This window comes from Mytilus edulis, chromosome 9 (assembly GCF_963676685.1).
Source record: "Mytilus edulis chromosome 9, xbMytEdul2.2, whole genome shotgun sequence".
Classification (NCBI taxonomy): domain Eukaryota; kingdom Metazoa; phylum Mollusca; class Bivalvia; order Mytilida; family Mytilidae; genus Mytilus; species Mytilus edulis.
Window position 1 is genome coordinate 20522270 of NC_092352.1, and position 12576 is coordinate 20534845.

Consider the following 12576-nt stretch of genomic DNA (forward strand, 5'->3'; position numbering starts at 1 on the left):
TAACCCCGAGAAAACATTGTCAACTGAGGCGAAGCAAAGGTTGACAATGTCTTTCGAGCGGTAACAAATGGCTCTATCACCGTCTCAGGTATTTGTTATCTAATTTATTATACCGAATGTTCTGTGATTACTATCTCTATTAAATTTCAAATTCCATTTCTTTTAATCTTGAAAATGTGTACGCTTTCATATATTACGTAGGTTAAAAAGTTACCTTTTTCCATGTTGTTTGGGTTTCGTGTTAAAAGTGGAATACAAATTTGTTAAAAGAGAGAACATTTTTTGATAAAAACACAGTCATATTGAGAAATATCAACAAAGATGACAGACGAAATGAAGTTATGGGAAGTTATGGGAACTTTATTGAGACCTTATTATACATTTCTGAAAGTTTTCCCGACCTATTCACATATTTTCAAGCTTGAAAAGGTGGCCTATTCCAGCAGCACATCTTATCAACTTGTATATAAGTTTTCAGTGAGATATGTCGGTATAATATTCATTGTTATTTTGTTTTGTTCGTACTGGTCCTCAGATATGATATCTATAATTCATCTCATAGAGACATATTTTGGGTACGCGTGTCTGACGTATCAAATTATTATCTTGGTACCTTTGAAATCTATTTACACCACTGGGTCGATGCCACTGCTTGTGAACGTTTCGTCTCCCAGTAGTCAACACTTTGGTGTTGATATGAATCTCAATTATATGGTCAATTCTATAAATTTCCATTTACAAAACAATAAATTTTTCGAAAAACAAAGGATTTTCTTATCCCAGGAATAGATTACCTTAGCCGTATTTGGCACATCTTTTTGGAATTTTGAGTCCCCAATGCTCTTCAACTTTTTACTTGTTTGGCTTTATAACTATTTTGATCTAAGAGTCACTGATGAGTCTTATGTAGACGAAACGCGCGTCTGGCGTATCAAATTACAATACTGGTAACTATTTACAAGGATATACCCACACATGGATAGCAGCGCAATTAAATTCTGAGGAAGACCCAAAGACAAGAGACGAGTAGTACAGACTTTTAGTATAAATTTTAACTCTAAGTCCGGAGCATATAAATGTTGACAATATTTGAATAAAATAGTAGTGCATATATACTTTCCATTCTAGGTTATAATCATTTATGAAACATATCATAATTAAAGTAGCACATAGGAATTCCTATGGAAAATTGCATTATCTATATTTACAGATTATAAAAAAAATCTTTAACACTGATTTCATATAGAAGTAATTTTAAAAATATTAATATGATAAATGATATTTTGCAATGCATACTTTAGAAATTGAATGCAGAATTTTCAAAGAAGCATTAAAAAGCTATTCAAATTAGACTGATTCATGATTTTAGATGATGTCCAGTGACAAATAACTCAAAAGATTGTAAAATAACAAAAATACCGCACTCCGAGGAAAATACTAAACGGAAAGACCTTAAGCAAATGGCAAAGTCCAAAGCTCAAATACATCAAACAAATGAATATCAACTGTCATATTCATGTCTTGGTACAGGAATTTAATAACAAGCCAGTTATTAAAATTAAAAATAATTTCAAATTTCAAAGCACTTATAACAGTAACAAAAAAATAATTTGTTTGGATATAAATAATAAAGTGAAGAGACATTGTTTTATTCTTTTAGTGCATCATTGATGTCGTCACAGAAAAGTCATTGTCCTATTCCAGTTGTGATCCATTACAGATCAAACAAAGTTAAATGAAATTGACGTTCCTTGCAATTTAATTTTGTTATTGCTTCTCAAAAAGTAATTGAACATTTGTTTTTCATTTAGTACATTTAATTGATTGTTAAACTCGACCTTATTAATCAAATGAAACATTCAACAAAATATTGTTTTATATAGAATTATTAACCAACTAAGTACATTATTGCCAAAAATGACTATTTATTAAAAAATTACATATTTTCTGTAATGGCCCCGTTTTTCTGTAATGGCCCTGTTTTTCTGTAATGGCTCTGTTTTTCTGTAATGGCCCTGTATTAATGCCTAGTTTGTCTGTATTAAGCCCAGTTGGTTTTTTTTAATAAAGTTAATAAAATTAAGTTGTAAAGAGTATAATACCTTTTTGTATTTTATTTTATTTAGTAACCAGCAACTAACATTAAAGAACCATATAAAGGGATCACTGTTCATCCTGTTTTTCAACACATAACTTCTTTCAACTTTATTTGGATATTTGGTATATTTAAAGCTTTAAACTGTCATTAAAAGAGTAAGAGAGTACATCAAGTTGGTAGCAACACATATACTTTTGTTCAGTTGGTTAATAAATGTATTAAGAAATGGGTGTTTTTATAATGGCCCTGTTATATGTCCACGGTCAGTAATAATGGCCTTGGATGTCTGTAATGGCCCTCGGCGTTGCCTCGGGCCATTACAGACTTCCTCGACCATTATTACAGGCATTGGACATATAACAGGGCCATTATAAAAACACCCATTCATTAATACTATAATATTGAATTTCAAAGAGGTCGACATGAGTTCAAACGTCCATATACAATTAATCACTTTCCTTATGTCAGTGTGAGGCACACACAAACACCATACACATACTCCCTAAAATAGGGTTGAAAATGAATTTCTACGAACATCGTGTAAATGCTTCATAAACAGTCTGAGAAAACATGATCTTATGAAAAGCAAAAGAACACTGTACCGACTTGATTTAGGACAATGTTTTCCTAACGGAATATTTATTTTTCAATGTTATAAACAAACTTGTTCCGGGTGCGGGAATTTCTCGCTACATTGAAGACCTATTGGTGACCTTCTGCTGTTGTTTTTTTCTATGGTCAGGTTGTTGTCTATTTGGCACATTCCCCATTTCCATTCTCAATTTTATTGTTGTTAGAACTGATAGAAACGTTATTTTGTCCCAAATAAAATAATTATTTTTAATTAGGATCCAGGTGAAGGAGAACATACATATGAAAAGCAACATCCAGATCGAGTAAAACCAATAACACGTGGGTACAATATGTAAAATGGCTTGATTAAGCATTAAAATGATAGAGAATGAGTTCACCTTTGAATTTTGATTCCGAAACCTGGCAAGTCTTACATATTTGTTATAAAAATTACCAATATAAGAAAGATTCATAGTTCGTTAAACAAATAAAAGGTCGCTTTTTTTTTTTATTTCATTCCAGGATTTAAGATTACATAGCTGAAATAGGATCGACATCATTTAAATTATATAGATTACCTCAAGTTTTTGGTTGGATTCATTTTGCTTAGTCTCTAGTTTTCTATGTTGTGTTTTGTGTACTATTATGTGTCTGCTTGTCGTTTTCTTTTCTTAACCGTGGCGTTGTCAGTTTATTTTAGATCTATGAATTTGAATGTCCCTTTTGCATCTTTCGCCTTCTCTTTTGTACGTAAAAAGGAACATATGACAAGGCCACTTTACCCCCGCTGCTCTCAGTATTTTTGATTTATTTTTCTTTACTTGCCTGAGGCATTTAACTTCTAAAATTTAGTGTAAAACTGCAAAAACTTTAAAAAAAATGTAATCTCAACATTGTTTAGGCTTTACTTTAGCCGTGATTTTGAACCTATCGTACCTTCAAATGATTATGCATAACTTTCAATTTCGATTAGATGGATTCAATTTTGCGCATTACAAGACAACATGACTTTTGTAGATGTCGATTTCTAAATACCTTTGCCTAGTAAATCATTCGTAAGTAAAAGTTTGATCAAATGCATAACAATATTCGATATTTCAATTTCATGAGACATGAAGTATCTTCGTAAAAAGATAAAAATGTTCAAAGTGTAATGAAAATCGATTCTTCATCAAGGAATAACTATTAGTTAATTACATTGCCTCATGGAATTACATGCTATTTTGAAACTATGTTGTACTGTTAAGAATTTGATGTTCAATTAGTTTTTTTTAATCAAACAAATGTTATTTACCGTTCGCCTGTAAATGGACATCCAGGTGCTTTTCGATTCAAATATACAAATTTGTATGTAATTGTAAAATTCTTACTATTATTGTCAATCAAACGGGCATATCATTATTAGACAATACAAAACGATTAATCGAGGTAATATGAATAAGGTTTTGTTTTTAAAAGATTTTTGTTTGACCAATACAGTTGAAACTCCTTGATAAAAAAGAATTTTCATAAAAAATCATTAAGATTGGCACCAAAATACTTTTCATTTGTATTTTATATAAATAAATCTTTTGTAGTCTTTAAAAATTCTTAACTGCAAAATGTATAGTAAAATCTATTCACAACTATTCTATGTTAAAATATATAGAAAACAAAATACTACATCAATTTGGAGAATTGGTCAGGTACACACATCTAATGGTACAATGTGTTCGAGATGGAACAAACATGACAAACTGCAACTTCTACACGTCCGTTACTTTATAACAGAAGTAATTCTATGTTAGAAACTTCAATCTTCATCCTCGTACCGTGTTGAGGTTTTCGACTATCTTGACTGCTAACAAACGACAACCAAGAAGATATCGAATCTGCCTATAGACGACTATATGCTGTGGTCGTACCATTCCTGAAGATGAAGTGTTCTCATATTGCTCATATTGAAGTTACTATTAAATACTTTATTATATGTATATTATAGGTGACCTTATGATAATCTGCCAAACATATTGTTCCTTTTGACATTTTATCTTATATTAAATAAATACTTAAACAAAGCTTCTACTGAAAGGAAGACCATTACTTTAACCAACTTAAATGCATCAGATTCTCATTTCGGCAGTTACTAGTAATATATTTTATATTTTAATTGATGGTGAGATATTAACCGTTAAAAATGAAGACATGTATTGTCAAAACTGGACAAAGATTAAAAACTTTGTATTGGGATGAAAGTTCTTTGAAGATACTTGCTGTAAACTCACTATCCTAATTTTGCTTTCTCACCACACAAGAATGACACTGGTGATTGTTCCATCTTCTGTCAGGTTCATGAATTTAATCCCTTTTTGCTAATGTGCTTACTATCATATTTTTTTTCATCATCATGCAAGAATGAATAAAGGCAACAATAGTGCACCGCTGTTCAAAAGTAGTGGTGGAAGAAAAAACATGCAAACACTCAAACAGACGGATGATATTTGTATATACTTCATAGATAGATTGAGAGAACACAAATCCGGGTAACAACCTAAACTGAGTGAAACACACTGGTTATAGTTTTATCTTCTATCAAGTTCATGAAGTAAATGCATAAGATGCATGTAACTAGAAACGTATATATGAAAAGTCAAGAAAGATGGATAACACAACGTACAACAGATAGACAGCCGAAAAAAGTGAACATTCAGGATGCAAAAGTTTACCAGGTAAAACTTTGTTTTATCAATTAAGTATTTAATTAGATATAATATCCAAAGTAGTTTTTGCAAACCATTACTTACATGAAATTGGCAATAAGAGACTAAACATTCAACCAGAATCAGAATGCGTCCATACGTGAGACAGTGTATTTTGACTTTGTATTTCAATATATTTGTTCCTTCAATGGGATCTAATTGAAATGCTAGTTGGATGGAGAAGATAGAAAAACAAATAAAATTGAGAATTGAAATGGGGAATGTGTCAAAGAGACAACAACCCGACCATAGAAAAGACAACAGCAGAATGTCACCAACAGGTCTTCAATATAGCGAGAAATCCCCGCACCCGTAGGCGTCCTTCAGCTGGCCCCTAAACAAATATATATACTAGTTCAGTGATAATGAACGCCATACTAAACTCCAAATTGTACACAAGAAACTAAAATTAAAAATAATACAAGACTAACAAAGGCCAGAGGCTCCTGACTCGGGACAGGCGCAAAAATGCGGCGGGGTTAAACATGTTTTTGATATCTCAACCCTCCCCCTATACATCTAACCAATGTAGAAAAGTAAACGTTTAACAATACGCACATTAAAATTCGATTCAAGAGAAGTCCGAGTCTGATGTCAGAAGATGTAACCAAAGAAAATAAACAAAATGACAATAATACATAAATAACAACAGACTACTAGCAGTTAACTGACATGCCAACTCCAGACTTCAATTAAACTGATTGAAAGATTATGTCTTCATCATATGAATATCAGGCACAATCCTTCCCGTTAGAGGTTTAGTATCATACCATCATAACATATATGAGAAGAACATAACCCGTGTCATGCCAACAACTGTTTTTTGAATAAATGTGCTTAGTTCCGATGCAAAGACCTTATAAGTGAATCAATATTAACGCCAAAATATGCAATCTTTAATGACCTGACAACAGTATCGTAACTATATCCCTTCTTAATAAGTTTATTCAAAGGTTTTGTTAGTTTCTGAGGCGAATACTGACTTTTTTTTTTGCTTTATAAAGAATATTTCCATAAAAAATTGGATGTGAAATACCTGAACGTATAAGAAGTCTGCATGTTGAGCTATATTTACGAATGATGTCCTTATACCGAAATTAAAATTTGAAATTAAAAAACGACTAAGATGTTTAAAAGGACTCTTTTCACAAAGTCCTTATATTATAGATTAAAATCGTTGAATACATTACCGAAATGTATATACTCCTATTCTTTAAAAACAAAATCATGAAAAAAAAGTTATATTAGTATTTTAAGTGATACCATTTCATCTTTTTGTAACATGTGGCAGAGTTATCTTGCACCCATTGCACATTGATTAATTAAATATAATCACTTAACTTTACATCCCTGTATCTTTATTCAAAATGTATTTTATATTAGTTCTTCGTCATAATTACAGACACGTGGAGTTTGATGACTATTAAGAACTATATACCCGGTAATTGAATCGTATCAAGGTCACCACGCCATTACGTTAACCTCCGCTTTCTTTATAAATCGGATCTTTCCTATGAAATTTACCACCGGCTATCAGATCATTAATTGGCTTTCTTTAATGTAAATAAAGCTGATCGATAATGCTTGAAATGCCTAGAAAGAAATTTAATTGCCGTCTTAATCAGAGGAAACAATAAAAGGATGCTTACTACTAAAAGTAAGTTATTATAGAAATAAAATGTTTATAGGAAAACAGATTTTCAAAGTCATTACTCGAAATAATTTAAGTCAGGTTGAATATATTCTAAGTTTGTACAAACTTAAACTTAAACTATATTTATTCCATTCTACATACACATTTAAGAAAAGGGGACATGCAACCTTATATGGGCGAAAAAGTTTAAAGGTATTAGGAGTAATCAAAAGTGTAAATCGAACAATACAGGGAACTATATGAAACCCATGAATTTGAAAAAAAAGGTCCTAGACACAAGAACCTAAAATATTTGAAGTAGATATGTCTCTTCGATATAATGTGTATACCCCCAACAAAGGAAATAGAGAAAAGGGTGTGAAATATATAACAATAATTTATTGATATCAAATACATGATCGTGATAACATGAACATATTATATTAATCCCATTTCTCATATGAAGTATATGAACGGTTTAATATTTAATTGATTATTCCTTTTCAAATGATTATATATATATAGTATACAGGTTGCGTTATGTAAGAGTGTATGGCGACTATGAAGTCATTTGTCATTTAAGGCGTCATTATGATATAACCATGTTGCCAGTGTGTTTCAAACTTATGACTTTGAATATCCATTTGGTATTTTTCGCCTCTCTTTTAATGCAAAATAAAGCAGGATTTCACAGTAAGAGTATCCATGTCAAGGTTATGCTTCCACATACTTAAACATAAAAAAAGTAAAATCACAAGAATACTGAATTTAGAGGAAAATCAATTCGGAAAGTCAATAATCACATGGCAAAATCAAATAACACAACGCATCAAAAACGAATGGACAAAAACTGTCATATTCCTGACTTGGTACAGGCATTTTCAAATGTAGAAAATGGTGGATTAAACCTGGTTTTATAGCGCTAACCCTCTCACTTTGATGACAGTCTCATCAAATTCCGTTATATTTACATTGATGCGTTAACTAAACAGACACAATAAATAAAATAGTCAAAATATGGGTACATCAGTCATCATCGTATAACAATTGTCAAATTATTTAGTTTTGTAATGTGTAAAATTATGGGCATACTATAATATCATATGAACTAGGGAAAATATACTTTTAGTTAAGCCATAACTTAGTTGTTTAAGTGACAATTCATTTGATGTGGATAACATTAATATGACTCGAAGTATTTAATATTCATTTTAAATTATCTTAAAAGAACGATATCTGACTCCATCGAACTTGTTTGGCGTTTGTTGCGTTACATAAAGTATGGATTTGCTCATATTCGAAGGCAATGTGGTGACCTGCAATTGTCCACAGATTTAAGGGAAAATTATTTCCATTTCACATTTTCTAATTGTTCAAACAATATGAATATTTAAATCTCATGATCTTCTATTTGACAACGCGTTTTACTTAGTTATAGCGCATATAATGAATAAATTTGGGTAAATCTTTTTTTCAATTAATCTTTTATTGAAGAAAGACACTAAAGAAAAAAAAAGAAAAAGTCAAACGTCGTCAACAGAAGATAAAACAAAGAAAGACGTACCCAAGCCTTTAAACCACTCGACTCAAATGAACGACTTCAAACTGGAATCTATGACAAAAGTGATGAGTAACAGTTGTCAACTTGTCATTTTTCAGCAAGTACATACACTCTGCCCAAATCATTTTGCGTTTTCATATCTTAATTAAAACATGACACATGTGCATGTTCATACAAATCTGACAATAGAAACGCCACGTCATAAGTTTTACTGTCAACTAGACATTGTTTGCTCAATATAATATATTGGCGTCTCAGCGTACAAGCAATATAAGTTGTGGTCTTTAACCGTTAGACACCAAAATAAGTGTCACTTCCGATTGTATCATATTTTCTATTGTGTCCTATTCCCGAAAAGATCCCTTTTCATAACGTGGCATTTTGACAAATATAGCATGGATGCTGATATACATATGCTTACCCTTTCCGACACATTATATCTCTATCCTTTTAAAGTTCATACGATTCCATGATCTTTATTATGAGCATTACATACTAAAACGACATATAAACTCATTAATCGAAATCAAACTTACAATGCCATTTTGAAATTAATAAAAACGAAGAAGACCACCTAATTTGTCGAGGACACTGGTATTCAAATGTAAATAGAAAAAGATATGTATTGGACCAAGGCAACAGTAGTATACCGATACCTGATCTTATGTCAGTAAACATTTTGTCTATTGTTTGATCTTGAAAGTCTTGGAATACATTGTTTGAACTTCAGCTTGAGCAACGTATTAAATCAAACTCAATGGTTGGCAATAACCAGTCCAATTAGGTCCGTACGTCGAGTTACTTACTTATGTCATTTCATTGAAAATCTCTTATACGAAATAGAAGATGAATTTTGGTCTCTTGTAATAGTGTCCTTATAAGAACTCAATTTTCAAACAGTAACAGGCTTTCCGTAGAGATATGTTTTAACACAAAAAAGGTTACCAAAAATATTTAATTCATTTACACAATGTCGATTTCTATTGGACGCAGCTGATACATTACCTTCATTTGTATCGTCCTGGTAGATTTATTAGATTTGAACATTGTAAACTACTGTTGCCAAATTTATTAATACGACAAACATACTTGAATAAAAGTGTAATAAAACGAAAAGAATTCGACAACACACCGTACATTTTATTTTAATACAACAGAAATTACGTTATAAATTTATAGGACAGGTTATCAATAATTATCAATGGGGTCAATTGCCTGCCATTTTTAGAATACCATATTTGAGAGACATGATATTATATTCCATATTTATTTATGACGTTGTGGCATAAGGAATTTTATAAAATGTATATCACAGGTTGCAAATCGGAATATTTCGATTGCATTCAAGGCTATTTCGAACAAATTAAACTATCTTTCTTTCTGACAACTTTGTTGTTTTTGTTTGTTCATGCAATATTTTCTTATTTTCAGAATTATGAAGTAAGTTATAACATAAGTATTTTTGTTTTAAAAATAGACCAATTTAATATAATGTTTTTTTATGGAAATACTGCCCCATTAATTTGAGAATTTTCTTTCTGTATTATACAGACGCTAATCAAATGACAAAATCAAATGCTCAAAACATCAAACGAATGGATACCAACTGTCATATTCCTGTACAGACATAATAAAACAATGAATTAATAGTTATCAAAGGTACCAGGATTATAATTTAGTACGCCAGACGCGCGTTTCGTCTACACAAGACTCATCAGTGACGCTCATATTAAAAAAGTTATAAAGCCAAACAAGTACAAAATTGAAGAGCATTGCGGATCCAAAATTCCAAAAAGTTGTGCCACATACGGCTAAGGTAATCTATGCCTGGGATAAGAAAATCCTTAGTTTTTCGAAAAATTCAAAGTTTTGTAAACAGGAAATTTTTTGAAATGACCACATAATTGATATTCATTTCAACACCGAAGTCCTGACTACTGGGCTGGTGATACCCTCGGGACTGAAACGTCCACCAGCAGTGGCATAGACCCAGTGGTGAAAATAGTTATCAAAGGTACCAGGATTATAATTTAGTAAACCTGGTTATATAGCTAGCTAAACCTCTCCTTTGTATGACAGAGCCTTAATATTGATCATTACATGATGTTTTCTGCAAAACTCTGCAATGATGTTCTAATACAAATTGAGTCGTTTCGATGTACGTTATCCCTATGAAGTAAAGTACAATTTAGAATGGAAATGGGGTATGTGTCAAAAAAAAAATAACCCGACCATAGAACAGACAACAGCAGAAGGTCACCAATATGTCTTCAATGCAGCGAGAAACTCCCGCACCTGGAGGCGTCCTTCATCTGGCCCCTGAACAAATTTATATACTAGTTCAGTGATAATGGACGTCATACTAAACTCCAAATTATACACAAGAAACTAAAAAACGTATACATTGTAAATGATTCAGACATTAAAATCACAATGTGGTATAGCATTGTATTTAATTCTCTATCAAGTTGTATGTCCAGCTAACTGAAACATTACCAATGATTTGAAAAATAAGATAAACGATGGCATATAGATTTGAAAGCAGACTAAAAATGTACTAATTCCACATAAAGCATCCTGGGGTAGCTACATCGTTCGACTAAAAAACCTTATCTAATTTGATTCGTTACACCGGTTGAAGAATATAGAATTTATGTTCAACAGTTTTCATAATCGAAATCTCTAACGTTCATGTCTGTGTCAAAATTGGTATCTCTAACAGACATGACTATTCTTCAATCGTAATCTCAAACCGACATGACTGCATTTGTGTTGTGTATATCCAAATTCCGTAGGCAAAATGGAAAACATCGATAATCTATTTGCATCTTCTCTGTAAGAGTAACTTTGTCTGAAGGACTTCCTTGTTCTGTGATAGCTATGGAATTCGTTATATTAATCCAAAACGTGTAAGTAATGAGTCTGATGGAATACCAGTTCTACCCAGCTCTAACCATTCTTTGAAAAGTAAAGCATACTAACAATATCTTTTAAGATATTCTTTTTTTACATATCATTTGGGTCTTAACCGCATAAACACACGTTCTGTAGTTATTTTTCACGTGTCGAGAAAGGAAGTTGAAATAGTAAACAATTACAGAACGAACACTAGTAAACCAATTTGGAACTAAAAACGGACATTTTGGTTTGAACAGCTTATAAAAGACTGAACAATAAAAGTGTATGACAATTTTTTATTTATAGCTAGCTACCCTCCCTCTCCCCCACACACATACTTGTATAACCGTTGTGTATTGACATAGTGAGGGAGCAACCAAAAAAGATATAATCGGTTATTGTGACAATGATTGGAATCAAGCAGACAAAAATGTAAAAACATACATCAAAGTTAAGTAAAACAAGTGACTAATACATTCAAACAAACATACAAAGGACGGCAACAAAAAAGGTGTAGACAGTACATTTGACATGGTAAATTACTGATGATGTTCAGTCTTTCTTTCAATTTTAGAATTATTCACTGCGGTAAGTTCAGTACTGGTCGGATAATTCTCGTTTAGTCCATTTTTAGAATGTCTTGTACATTTTATCCACCTGCAAGAAATAACAACACGCTGGATTGTATGAAAAGGTACTGATTATAACTGGGGTGACTGGAAACAAAAACTCTAAGCTATTTTGGATTCAGATGATATACGGACCAGAGTGCTAGTTTTAACTTTTATTCATTTACTATTGGAGACAAAGGCATGGACATTACAAACAGCTACAACAATCCACAAAACGAAAAAAGGAAAAGATCTTACAACTAAAACACTCAAAAAAATCAGTTCTGCCCTATGTGAATGTGATTACAAACAGGGTGCTTATCCTTCTCAACATATTTAAGTGAAGAAATATTCTGTAGAAATAATCCTATACACATCCGTGATATGTTAATATTTTAAAAGAACATATGCCCTTTATAGCTTGCTTTTCGGTGTTAGACAAGACCGTACCTTGACCTATAATG